The sequence below is a fragment of the Chenopodium album genome, chromosome 7 (assembly GCF_948465745.1).
Source record: "Chenopodium album chromosome 7, dcCheAlbu1.1, whole genome shotgun sequence".
Lineage (NCBI taxonomy): Eukaryota > Viridiplantae > Streptophyta > Magnoliopsida > Caryophyllales > Amaranthaceae > Chenopodium > Chenopodium album.
This window is the reverse complement of record NC_137840.1, coordinates 26,574,480-26,588,203: the sequence shown is the minus strand read 5'-3', so window position 1 is coordinate 26,588,203 and position 13,724 is coordinate 26,574,480. Positions and strand designations below refer to the sequence as shown.

At 42.1% G+C, this 13,724-nt stretch overlaps 1 non-coding gene across 1 annotated transcript; it reads right to left on the bottom strand.

The window, feature by feature from the left end:
- Positions 1-1,024: 1,024 nt before the first annotated feature.
- Positions 1,025-1,130, bottom strand: LOC145641275 (small nucleolar RNA R71). Its single transcript, XR_014115328.1, has one exon. It is a non-coding gene; the product is annotated as a small nucleolar RNA R71 (small nucleolar RNA).
- Between the last annotated feature and the right edge of the window lie 12,594 nt (positions 1,131-13,724).

Here is a 13,724-nt window from a genome sequence, read left to right as displayed (position 1 = left end):
CATCTTTACCTACCCATTTCCCTTGGTGCCTAGTTATATTAATTTTAATCCATTTCGTTCTTAGTTTAATCTCTTAGTTATTCACACATCTTGTTCCGAGATAGCTTAGACTCTAGGTAATGAATACGGTGTTTAAGCATTTCTCCCTGTGGTTCAACCCCTATGCTTGCCTTATACACGTATTAGGTTTGTTTAGGTCGTATAAATTGTATTTGATCTAGGGATAATCAATTGACGACACGTTTATTCCCTTGTCAAATTGGCGCCGTTGCCGGGGAGACGGCTTCCATTGCTATTTCATTGCTTGTTTGAGACTATCTCATCTTTTATTTGTTAGTGTTTGCTACTTTTGTTACTTGTCAGTGCTTACGTTCTTCTTAGCTTTGTTGTATGAACAGAGGACGAACCCGCTCAAGATCTTTGATTCCCATCGATCAAGAGCTAGAGAGGTCTTTGTCCCTACTTCGAAGAGAAGCAATAGCTAGGAGTAGAAATTCTCACACTCCAACAAGAGAAGTAAGAGAATTAGAAGATACTCCACCCTCTTCACCCTCAAGTGAACAATTAGATAGCCCTAACTCATCTTCGAGTTCGGAAATCAACCCTTTCTCAACCTATAAGTTCGAGAGTGAAGAAGGTTCTAAAATGGGAGAGAATACGCCTTTGAGTCGTCTTGGGGCCCCTGAAGCTTTTAGAGCGCAAAGTGGGATCCTAACTCCTACTAATCAAGCCAACAATTTCGAGATCAAGCCTAATTTGATTGCTTTGATTGAGAGGAAACAATTCTCGGGTGGAAAGTTTAAGAGTCCTCATGAGCACCTAAAAGAGTTTGAGAAATATTGTGACACAATAAAGGCCAATGGAGTGACTCAAAAATATATTCGCCTCAAAATGTTTCCATTTTCGCTAATTGGGAGAGGTCTAGAATGGCTAGAGAAGGAGGTGCCCCCTAATTCTCTCACAACATGGGACCAAGTGACTACGACTCTCTTGAGGAGGTTTTATAACCATAGGAAGACCGCCGAGGCTCGGTCTTTGATTCAAGGTTTTCGCCAAAAGAGTGGTGAGTCTCTATGTGCGGTATGGGAACGATACAAAGAGCTTCAACGTCAATGCCCACACCATGGGATACCCAAGTATCAACTCATTCACACTTTCTATGGAGGTTTCACACCTCAAGGAAGAACAAGCCTAGACGCCGCGGCCGGCAGTCCAATGATGAACAAAGGAGAGCATGAAGTGGAGTGTATTATAGAGGAGGCCGCAAAGCACTATGATGATTGGTTCGAAGGAGAAAGGGATGCTACTTCTAGTAAGGGTGTTTATGCATTAGAGCTAGCCAACGCAATCAACAACCTTTCTACCCAAATCTCCAAAATGACCAAGCAAATGAATGAATTGATGAAAGAAAGGTCCAACCCTCATGGTAATACCTCCCCTTCAACCAAGGGAGGCAATGGTATGGATACTTCCTCCTCCTCTTCTTACAATACAATGCCCCAAGGATGCACGATTTGCTCTAATTGTGAAACCTATGATGATGATACCTCTCATTGTGTATATGCCTATGAAGGTCAACCCCCTTTGCATGAACATGATGATAATATGGAAAATTTCAATGCTATGAATTTTGCTCCTAGAATGGGAAATGTAGGAAACTTGAGGTCAAACTCCAATCAAATGGGGAATTGGAATCAAGGTGGAAACCGTGGTTGGAACCAAAGTGGCGGTGGTTATGATAACCAATACCATGGTGGGGGAGGCCCTTCCAATTTCAATGGAAGAGCTACTCTAACCAAAGGGGGTATGGTAATCAAAACCAACAACCTAATTCCCGATACCATAACCATCTAAATCAAAATTTTGGTGACCAAGCTAACATGGAAAATATTCAACAAAGCAATGTTCCTAACCACACCGGAGGCAATAGGGGCCAATTTGTTTATAACTATGCCCAAACTAATAGGCCTCCGGGTTTCCATCAACCCCAACTTCCTCCACCTCAACAACGTCTTCAACTTGAATCCCCTCCAATTTATCCCGTGATGTCTAAATTAGATGCTCTTTTGAAAATGCGCGAGGAGGATCAAAAGAAACATGAAGAGGCCCAAAAACGAACCAATCATATGAAAATGCTTGAGACCCAAATTGCTCAACTTGCATCTAATTCATCCCCTTCTTCTTCTTCTTCTTCTTCTTCTTCTTCTTCTTCTTCTTCTTCTTCTTCTTCTTCTTCTTCTTCTTCTTCTTCTTCTTCTTCTTCTTCTTCTCACATCCCAATTCAAGGAGTCAACCCAAAACTTTTGTATGCCGTGACAACTAGGAGTGGGAAGGTAGTAGGGAGTGACCCTTTAGTTGAGGAAGAACCCCAAGAAGAGGTGGAGTTAGAGAATGAGGGTGAAAAACCCAATGAGCCATTGAGTGTTGAAAAATAAAAAAAATGTTGAGGTGCCCAAGGAAAAAGAAACCACCCCTTGCCCCTAAATCGCCAACCTAGAGAGGAGAAGCTACCCTTTCCACAACGATTTGTGAGAGCTAAACTTGATGACCAATTTGGGAAGTTTTTGGAAGTCATTAAGAATTTGCATATTTTCGTCCCTTTTGTTGATGCTATGAAGAAAATGCCCCACTATTCTAAATTTTTGAAAGACCTTTTGAGTGGGAGAAGGGAGTGTGAGACGGTGAGTTAGACCGCCAATTGTAGTGCAATTCTTTCCAACCAACTTCCTACCAAATTGAAAGATCGGGGTAACTTTTCCATCCCTTGTTCTATCAATGACATTGATTTTGATAAAGCCTTGTGTGATTTAGAAGCAAGTGTGAGTCTCATTCCCTATTCCGTCTACCAAAAGCTTAGTGTGGGAACCCTCTCCCCCACTAATATTACTCTCCAACTAGCGGACCATTTCTAGCTACTTCTAGAGCTATCATCGATGTGAAGGAGGGGAAGATATTCTTGAATATTGACAATAATTCTATTGAGTTTGATTTGAATAATGTCATGCAACAACCCTCCTCAAGTGGTGAATGCTTTAGGGTAGATGTCCTTGATACCGTTCATAATGAATTTTCTCCCTCCCACTTGCATGCTACTAATGATCCTCTTGAAAGTGTGTTGTTGAATGAATAAAAAATAGATACTAAAAAAGAAGACATGCAATTCTATGAGGATTTGCTTGAGGAAAGCAAGAAGGAGTGCAAGGATGCGAGCATGGAAGAAGAGGCTCCTTACATTCATGACCTCTTTCAATTTGAAGAAAGAGAAGAGAGCCCCAATGGTAAGGCACCACCAAAGGTAGACTTGAAACCTCTACCTTTGGGCTTGAGGTATGCATTTCTTGGTCCCGATGAGTCTTTCCCCGTGATTGTAAATTCTAACCTAACGGAAGAGCAAACCTCCCTCTTGATCAATGTTTTGAGAAAACACAAGAAAGCTTTGAGTTATACCATTGATGATATCAAAGGTATTAGTCCATCTTTATGTATGCACAAAATTGATCTAGAGGGAGATGCCAAACCAGTTAGGCAAAGGCAAAGAAAGCTTAACCCTTCCATGCAAGAGGTTGTGCGGAAGGAAGTGGCTAAGCTTCTTGATGCGGGAATTATTTACCCAATTTCTCATAGTGATTGGGTATCTCCAGTGCAAGTTGTGCCTAAGAAAGGGGGCATGAAGGTAGTGAAAAATGATTATGATCAACTAGTACCCACTAGACTTGTTACTGGTTGGTGCAAGTGTATTGAATATCGCTAACTTAACCCAAGTACATGCAAAGATCATTTTCCACTACCGTTCATTGATCAAATGTTGGAAAGGTTTACAAAGCATTCCTTCTATTGTTTCCTTGATGGTTACTCGGGATTTTTTCAAATCCCGATTGACCCCAAGGATCAAGAGAAGACGACTTTCACATGCCCCTACGGTACTTATGCGTATCGTAGGATGCCTTTCGGGCTTTGTAATTCCCCCGCAACATTCTAACATTGCATGGTGTCCATTTTTAGTGATATGATTGAGGATGAGATAGAAGTCTTCACGGATGACTTCTCCGTTGGAGGAGCCACCTATGAAGATTGTCTATCTAATTTATCTCGTTGCTTAGAAAGGTGTGAGAGGGCTAACCTCGTGTTGAATTGGGAAAAATGTCACTTTATGGTGGAAAGTGGGATTGTTCTTGGGCACAAAATTTCCCATGCCGGCATTGAAGTTGATAGAGCCAAGGTTGAGGTCATTGAAAAACTTCCTCCCCCCACCAACGTGAGGGAAGTGAGGCCTTTTCTTGGCCATGCCGGGTTCTATCGGAGCTTTATAAAAGATTTTTCAATGATTGCTAAGCCTTTCACATCCCTATTGCAACAAGATAAGGTGTTTGTGTTTGATGATGCTTGTCATAAGTCCTTTTGTAGGTTAAAAGAAGCCCTTTAAACCGCTCCTATTGTCCAAGGTCCGAATTGGTCTCTTCCATTTGAGCTCATGTGCGATGCAAGCGACGAGGCCATTGGATCGGTTCTTGGACAACTAAAGGATGGGAAACTTCATGTCATACATTATTTGTCTAAAACTCTCAATGATGCCCAACGAAACTACACAACTACCGAGAAGGAGTTCCTAGCGGTTATCCATTCATTTGAGAAGTTTAGAACCTACCCCATTGGTTATAAGACAATTGTGTATACCGACCACTCGGCTCTCAAATATTTGATAGGGAAGAAATAAGCTAAACCAAGGTTGTTGAGATGGGTTTTAGTCCTCCAAGACTTCGATTATGAAATGAGAGACAAGAAGGGAGCCGAGAATGTGGTGGCGGATCATCTTTCAAGGTTGGGCGGTGCAAGGTTTGAAGATGATGGCTTGCGAATAGAGGACACTCTAAGAGACGATGTGCTATATGTCCTTAAAGTGAAATCGGAGCCGTGGTATGCGGATATTGTGAGTTACTTAGCTTGTAGTTCCATACCACCGGATTTCACTACACAACAACGTCAAAAACTCAAGCACGAGGCCAAGAGATACATTTGGGATGATCCCATTTTATTGAAGAGAGGTGTCGATGGATTGTTGAGGAGATGCGTCCCCAACGATGAGGTTCAAAGTGTTTTCCATATGTGCCACTCTTCTCCTTGTGGTGGGCATATGAGTGCTCAAAAGACCGCCTCAAAGGTCCTTCAATCTATGCTCTTTTGGCCTTCTCTATTCAAGGATGCTTGGATATTTGTCAAGACTTGTGATAGATGTCAAAGGATGGGGAATATTTCTAGAAGGGATGAAATGCTGCAAAACCCCATCCTTGAGCTTGAAGTTTTTGATGTATGGGCTATAGACTTCATGGGCCCTTTCATTTCTTAACATGGGAACAAGTATATTTTGGTTGCCGTTGACTAAGTATCAAAGTGGGCGGAGGCCGTCGCTTCTCCAACAAATGACTCTAAGGTGGTGGTCAATCTTTTCAAGAAAGTGAAATTCCCGAGATTTGGTGTTCCAAGAGCAATAATTAGTGACAGGGGATCGCATTTCAAGCACCACACCTTCATTCGACTACTTGATAAGTATGGGGTGTCTCACAAGCGAGGGCTTGCTTACCACTCTAAAACGAGTGGTCAAGCGGAGGTCACCAATAGAGAGCTTAAGGTAATTTTGGAGAAGACGGTGGCTAGGACGAGGAAGGATTGGTCCACCAAACTCATTGATTCTCTATGGGCTTATAGGATCGCCTTCAAGACTCTGATAGGGACCACTCCCTATAAGCTTGTCTATGGAAAAAATTATCACTTGCCCGTAGAGATGGAGCATCGAACGCATTGGGCAATCAAGCAAATCAACTTTGATCTCCATAGTGCGGGTGAGCAAAGGCTTCTAGAGCTACAGGAGTTAGAGGAATTGAGGATGAATGCCTACGATAGTGCAACCATGTATAAGGCACGGACTAAGGCTTGACACGATGCTCAAGTTGTCAAGAAGGAATTTGTCAAAGGCCAAAAAGTCCTCCTATTCAACTCCCGCTTGAAACTTTTCCTGGGCAAGCTTTGGTCGAGGTGGAGCGGGTCGTACATTATCACGTAGGTGTTTCCATATGGCGCCTACGAAATCTCCCAAGACGACCATTCTCCTTTCAAAGTCAACGGTCATTGTCTCAAGCCCTATTATGAAGGATTCCCAAGTGATGAACCGATTTTTGTGACTCTACTTGATGTGCATCATCAATTTAAACCTCCTTGATCAACTCAAGGAACGTCGAGCTAACGACGTTAAACAAAAGCGCTTCCGGAAGGCAACCTGGATTCTACACTCCTTTCTTCTCTATTTTTCTTTTTTTTGTAGTTTTGGTTGTTTTGCCTTTTTTCTTATTGATTTTGCTTGCTATTTGTAGGTACTTTCCAATGGAGCATGTATGGTTGGGTTTTGGAGGCCATATGATGATGTTTATTGAGCTAATTTTGGGTTAAGAGAGAATGAAGGAAAGGAATTCAATGTGCCAAAGAAGTAGTGAAGCCGCGCCCAAGGAGAGGCCTCTCCAAGAACCCGCGGGCATGGCTAAAGGAGGAGAGGGCGCGGCTAAGGGAGTTGGAGTTCCACTCCAACTTTCGGTAGATGCCTGGCCGCGCTCCTGGATAAGGCGCGGCTCAGCCATTGGCGCGGCCCGCTTTAAGACCCGCGGGCGCGGCACCTGAACCCGCGGGCGTGGCTCGCTGGGTTTCGACCCCCTATTGTTTTCGAAAGCTTCTAGCCGTGCCATTTTTCACTTCTTTTCTCACTCCCTTTCTCACACTCTCTAAAAAAACCCCAAAACCCCAACCCTAACTACTTCAAAATCCATCAAATTTATCCTAAATCTCACAAAATTTCCTTCTCAAACATCAAATTCATCAACAATTTTGAACTTCCACCATCAAAAATCCAAAAAAATAAATTTCCCACCATTGTTTCTCCTTCAAGCATCTTGGAGTTCAAAGTTCTTGGGGGCTAGTTGAAGGTGATTCCTTGCTTCATTGTTGGTATAATCACTTCCTTTCTAGTTTTTATTGAACTATTTTGCAAGTTTGAATGAATTTCATGAAATTTTTTTTTGTGATTTTTGTTGGAAAATTGTTCATGTGATTTGGTGAATTTTGTTGTTGCTTTTGTTATAATCTTTGGTTGAGTTGTTTTGTGAGTTGTTTGTTAGAATTATTTTTGTGTTCTTTGTTAAGTGGTGGTTGCTTGGTTATTTTTGTGGTGGTTGCTTGGTGCTACTTGGTGCTACTAATTGATTTGAAATAAGGTGTTGGTGTTGTTTTCTTGAAAAAAAAAGAGAGAAAAGAAAAAAATGGAGGTTGGAACAAGCTTAAAGAAGAGAAAGAGTGGAAAGGAGCTACGAGGTTCATCTTCACAAACAAACACCTCAAAATGTGGAACCCCCACCACCTTTGCCTCCAACAAAGTTCTTTAATCGAAACCACAAAGCCAAATTCGATGCCCTCCAATCACGAAAACTCCTCCCCACCAAACGCTACAATCAAACCATAACCACCAAGCTTGGCATTGACGAGCAATGTTAGTTCTTTTTCAACAACCTTGGGTTAACCGAATTCGTCTCACAACCATACAACAATTACCGTGAACCAACCATAGAGTTTCTCGCCTCTTTTGAGAAACATACCTTGGGGAACAACAACATCTCCGTTTCCTTCCAACTCTTTAACAAGAAGAAAACAATGTCCCTCCGCAAATTCAACGAATACCTTAACCTCAACCCCAATGCCGACATCCTCTTACCCGAATATGCCCAATTCCCTGACTACAACCCCCGCCAATGGTGGAAGCATATCTCCCGAAACAACAACTTTGATGCAAAGTATTCTTCTGTTAGTGAAATCATGCACCCCTCCTTGAGATTGCTACACCGTATACTTGGGTACATGGTCTTCAACAAGCAAGACTTGGGGAAGATAACTTTGGAGGAGATTAGGATCCTTTGGCTTGCATTAGGGCCGGACTAGGGGCATAGAGTTAACTTGGGGTTCATCTTCACTCAATGTATTGAAGTCATTGTCTCGGGTAGCAAGACTGGGGAGATCCATTGCGGAGCTATGGTGACTAGGTTGGCCATAAAGTGTGGCCATGAGGAGAAATTGAGGTCATGCACCATAATAAGGAAAGGGGATGGTAGTGATATTTTGCTTGATGAGAAGCAACTCAAGAATATGAAATTCATCCGGGGTGTCAAAGGGGTTGAGGGACTTTGGAGGCTCCTTGTATCTCGCAAGCACCATTGCTTCCTCCCGAGGCCGGAGTATACCTCCCATACAAGAGAGGGAGTTCAACACCCGTGGTGGGTGAGGAAGGACTCGGGTGTCCTCCCCAACAATGTGCAGGTGAATTTGGAGGAGGTGTTCGAGGAGGATGATGTGATAGGATTGGAAAGAGAAGAGGAGGATCAGGTAGCGGAGCAGCAACAACAATAACAACTTCAACAACAACAACAAGGAAGAAGAATAAGGTCACAACAACAACAACAACATCAACAACAATCCGACTTCCAACAAGACATGGCGAGCATGAGGGCTCAAATGGAGAGCATGCAACTTTGCATGCAAGGTAGGTATGCTTCTTACCAAAACAATGCTTTTCAAACAAACGCCTTATATGACTTGAGTGTGCATAAGGGAGAGGTCACCCCTCCGGTCAACTATCCATACACACCGGCCCAACAAGGGCCCGTGGCTTCATGGAATGGTGACAACCTCCCCACATACCCCTTCTGGCAAGGTGTTGAGAACCCCGAAGTGCTTAGGCGTAACTTCTTCAACGAGTCCGATCATTATGATTACAGAGTCACGGGTGGGAATGATTATAGAGGTGACCATTGCTACCACTATGTTCACCCCGATCACCCCGCACCTTGTGTGCAACCCGAGTCCTATGATCAGTTGACCCCCTCCCAGCTTGTCCTTTTCAGAGGTCACTATGGGTTTCCCCCCGGGTATACCGGAGGATGGGACCCTTATGGGCCACCCCCCACCCCCCCGGGGATGATGGTGTCGGCCCTAGTGGCCACTAGTTCCCCTTTTGGTATGCATGTTTCCCCCCCTCCCTTTTGGTCCCTCCCTTGTCTATTCAATTGCATGTGACGCATCGAGGACGATGCTTTTATTTAATGTGGGGGGGGGGTGTTTGAATCAAAAGGGAGTAGTTTCGAGTTAGTGTGGGGGAAGACATCAAGGACTTGTGGGAAGGTTTGGAAAGGTTTTGTTGGGTAATTTTGTTGTTAAGCGTCGGGTTGTCTAGCTTCTTTATGGGTCTAGTTTGTTGTTGTGTATTATTGCTTTTGATGATGATGATGATGATGAGATGATGATGATGATGATTTTCTTAATGATGGTTTTGGTAGTTAGTTTCGTCCATGGGCCAAGTTTGTAGCTTTTTGTTTTTTCCCCGTTCTACTAACTCTTTTTCTTTGTCTAGTGTTTTCTTTTGTTTTCTTCTCTCTCTCTTTTGTAGCTTTGAAGACCGATGGAAGCAAATTTTGTAGATTTGGATCCTTAGTAAATGGTTTGGTTGCTCTATCTTTCTTTAAGAGACATTTGGGTGAGATCTTTCCTTTCCCCACTTTCCTTTCTCTTTGAGTGCTTAGTTTAGGTTTAGTTTATGAAGAGTTGAATGGTTTGAGGTTGATTGATTTTGGTTCTAAGGAACCTGGGATCGTTGATGTTGTTATCAACGATCACTTGTATGAAGATTGGGACTTATTTGATTTACATGCCTCGTTTATGAACCATTTTAATTTCTTCCTCCTTCTTGTGTGTTTTTCTTGTTCCCTTTTTGTGAAACAAACATGACTATGACAAGTTAAAATATTTTAGATATGGATTTGCTCATTCATTTGGATTTGAGGATTTGTGTGCCTTTTTGATGACATGTCTTCGAATGCTTACCTACCTAGTTGATGAGGGTTTGCACGTTTTGAGACTGCTTAAGGTTGAATTAGACACATTATAAGCTAAGGTAGCCCGGTTTAGAACTTTTGAGGACGTTTGAACCCCTTGTTCACGGGAAAGTGGTAAGATGGTGATGCTTTCCGTAGTGAATAGGATTCCCTTGGTTGGTATTTGCTTATTTTTTTCCCGTGTGAGCGTCATTTGTTCTAGCCTTCATCATTCTTGTGAGCGGCGCTTTGGATCCTTAACTATGCATGTCTTAATCTTTGTGTTGGTATTTAGCTCCTGAGATCGTGACCAAACAACTTTAAAGGAGGAAGAGGGAAATTCTTCTCATTTTTCTTTGTTTTCTTTGTGTTTTGTTACAAATTTGGTTTTCATTTTTACATCCACCCACTTGCTAAACAATTTAGGTTTCATTCCCCTTTCTTGATCTAGCCATATTACAAACCTATCGGCCTATGTTCTACCAACCCTTGTAGTTAGTGAAGCATTGACTTGTGAGGTTCGAACTTGAGAGTGTTGGTTTTAGGGCAAGAAAGTTGTGAATATTGGTTCAAGTGAGATTTTGGAAGTTGTTCATGAAAGAAAATATTTGCAAAAAGTTTGTGAGGAAGGATGCAACGTATGAAGACCAAAAGAAAAAAAAAGAAAAAGAATTTGAAAAAAAACAGAGTTGAAAAAAAGAAAAGAAAGAGAAAATGATGAGAGAAAATGATGAGAGAAATGAAGTAATGTTGTGAAATTTTGTAGTTGCAATTTGAATTTAGGTTCAATTCTTAGGTTGTTCTTAAGAGATGGCCACTCTTTTGCTTCACTTAGGATTTGCCACCAAAATTTTCAAATTAATTCCCAACCTTAACCCCTAGCCATGACATTACAACCCGAGTTAAGACCCTTAGACTTGGAGGAGTGCGGTCAAAGAACGGTGGAGGGAGATAGATTTCAACCCTATGGAGAGAGTGTGCATAGTTGAGATGTCTGGATAACCTTATGATTCCACATAAAAATTTCTTTTTCCGGTTCCCTCGAGGAATCATGAGGAGCCAACTAGGGGATGAATGGAAACTAGTGGAGAGAACGTGGACCGTCTTGGTTGGGGCTAGGGCGGAGGATGAAATCATTAGTTCTCTATGCTTAGCTTAGGTTTGTCTCCTTCAACAATGAGCATCTTGGAACGTGTTTTTCCTCTTGAATTGAGAAAGGTGAGTATTCTTTGATGCATGACCTTATATTTGAATCCAATTGGAGCATTTCCTACCTTGAGGTTTGATCGGTTTTCTTAAATCCTTGTCACGTCATGTTTGTTGCGTTTGATCTTTATTTTAGTTCTCCTTTCTTAAGGACAAGCAAGAGGCAAGTGGGGGGGATTTATATGAGTGGCATTTATGCCACTTCTCCACTCCTTTTCTCTAAAGATTTTCCCCTCATTTGCACTTGTTTGAGCCTCTTTAAGCGTTTTTACTTTAGTTTTGCCTTTTCCTTTCTTTTCTCGTGTTTCCTTTCTTTTTCCCTTTTATTGGTTTTTCTAGCGTCTCTTCGTTGTTTTGTAGGTTTTTGGCCCTTTCGGATGAACCCTTGGATGCATGGCGAGGCATGAGAAGGAAATTTGATGCTGAAGGAAGGCACTAGAGCAAGGAGCAGAGCCGCAGGCGCAAAGCTGTAGGCCGCGGGCGCGGGTCGTTGTTAATGTCATAACCTCAACTTTCTGTAGATGCTGAGCCGCGCCTCAGGAGAGGGCCCTCCTTTGTGGCCCGCGGGCGCGGCTCTTCGAGGCTTCATTTCCCAGTTTTCCTGCCGCGACCTCTCTTCAGCAGCAGATGACATCTCTTTTCTTTGGCCGCGAGCGCAGGTGCATAGCCCCTGGCGCGGGTTGCTGGGTTAAGCAACTCCGTACCCAGACTGGAGAGGGTGCGGCTGCTTGCTAGAGGGCTCTCCTAGGCGTTTTATTTCCGTCTTTTATGATGCATATATATAGCCTCCTATTTCAAGTTTGTATTATCATCTACCTTATCAACATTTTAGCTTAATCTAGATAGAGAAACACTATTAGTCTTCATTGGTTGAGAGAGAAAGTGTGGTTTTCTTCATTGATGAACTTGGATTTTAAAGAAGGAGTTTGTTCAATCCTTTGTAGACCTTCATCTTAAATTAATGAGCAATCTCTTACTCTTTCTCTTTACCTTTGTTTTTTATTTTACTTATTTGCTTTGATTTTTCTTCTTTGCTTATTAATCATGTTGATGCTTATTGATTTGATGATTGATATTGTTTTCAATATGATTTGTGAGTAGTCAACTAGCCAAGGTTGTGGGGATGGTGTAGTTGCTAATTGTTCATGCTTATAATGTTGGGGTTATGTTAATGGTGATTAAAGTCTTTGCATGCTTTATATTCTTTGATCTTCTTGCAAGTGCACATTGTTAGTTGATTAAAGGTGAGTCTTTGCTAACAAGTAACGGAAGTGGACTTAGTTGAGATTCATTACTATCGATAATTCTTTGGTTGCACCTTCTAATATATGGTTCTAGTGTGGAAACATAGAGGCTATGTTAAGAGAAACCGATTAACCCCAGAAGGCGGTTAGATTGGGCCTTACTTCGGTATTCATGCATGTTTAGTTTACCATTGATTTACTACTTTTTTATTGCATGATCAAGTGTCATCTTCACCTACCCATTTCCCTTGGTGCCTAGTTATATTAATTTTAATCCATTTCGTTCTTAGTTTAATCTCTTAGTTATTCACACTTCTTGTTCCGAGATAGCTTAGACTCTAGGTGATGAATACGGTGTTTAAGCATTTCTCCCTGTGGTTCGACCCCTATGCTTTCCTTATACTCGTATTAGGTTTGTTTAGGTTGTATATATTGTATTTGATCTAGGGATAGAAAATTGATGACGCGTTTATTCCCTTGTCAACGACGCTGAACCGTCCACTTCGCTCGGCCGACTCCCTCAGTGGGATGAGCGGACCTTGTACTTCTCTCTCGTCCACCATATCTCTGAGAAGGTGAGACGGGGCGTGATGGTTGGGAGGACACGTTGCCACGGCTCCGGTTGCGACTGTTTGGGTGACCTGTACAAGATGTACATCGCCAAAGACGATCAGACGAGACTTCTATGGGAGTCTTGCGGGCTTACTGCACTATTCGCGTGCAGCTGTTTTAGTTGCGCGCGACACCTATGCTACGAGTGTTAAAAAAATAATTTGCATTATTACCCCCCCCCCAAGTAAGAAGGGTTTTTCGTGGTGTTTGAAAAAATCTGAACACTTGAATGGTATATGTTTTGTTTTTAAATTACCCCCCAAGTGTTATGAACTTTACCATGTTATTCGGTAAAGTGCGTAACACTTAGAATCTTTTAACTGAATGCTAAAGAAAATTATTTATTTAATAAATGAACGAGTTTATTCGGATTTCATAGGTAATATTTTGTAAGTCGATCAATGTTTATTAGTTAGTGAATTTCATCACCTCCAATATCCATTAATCTGAAAGCTCCTCCTGATAAAATTTCAATTATGCGGTAGAGCCCTATCCAATTAGGTTTGAATTTCCCTCTTGGATCGGTTGGTGGGGCTCTTACCTCTTTCAGTACAAAGTCACCTTCTTTGATATTTCTAGGTTGTACCATTTTGTTAATATTTCGCGCAATGCGTCATTGGTAGACTTGTACATGATACAAAGATCTTAATCGTCGTTCATCGAGGAATAACAGCTCTACATACCTAGCTCTTACCCATTAAGCTTCCCGTAGCTTACTTTCGAGTACGATGCGTAGCGATGGTATTTACAGTTTGACGCAGGT